The 263-nt window shown below is 52.9% G+C and overlaps 1 protein-coding gene across 1 annotated transcript in view; it reads left to right on the plus strand.

Annotated features, from left to right (window-relative positions):
- Nucleotides 1-263, plus strand: part of LOC108577435 — a 56,530-nt gene that overhangs the window by 952 nt on the left and 55,315 nt on the right. The window lies entirely within an intron of this gene.

Here is a 263-nt window from a genome sequence, read left to right on the forward strand (position 1 = left end):
ATGGGGCCCCGTTGAATCCACCGTATCATTATGACGCCTCGCAGGCAACTATCGATCCCGATCGATGATATTAATAGTCGCTAACTACAGTCTTCCACGCCACTCGCGTTCTACGCCGTGTTTCACCAGTCGAGCCGACGTTTTTCTTCCCTCTACGCCATATTTTGCCGCCGCGTACCCATGGGACCCGTGGAATCGGTGAGCGGTCGCGTTTTTCTCGCAATTCGATCGCGTTAATCGTGTTGCGGATCAATTTATCCACG

Source organism: Habropoda laboriosa, unplaced genomic scaffold (assembly GCF_001263275.1).
Source record: "Habropoda laboriosa isolate 0110345459 unplaced genomic scaffold, ASM126327v1 scaffold648, whole genome shotgun sequence".
Classification (NCBI taxonomy): Eukaryota; Metazoa; Arthropoda; class Insecta; order Hymenoptera; family Apidae; genus Habropoda; species Habropoda laboriosa.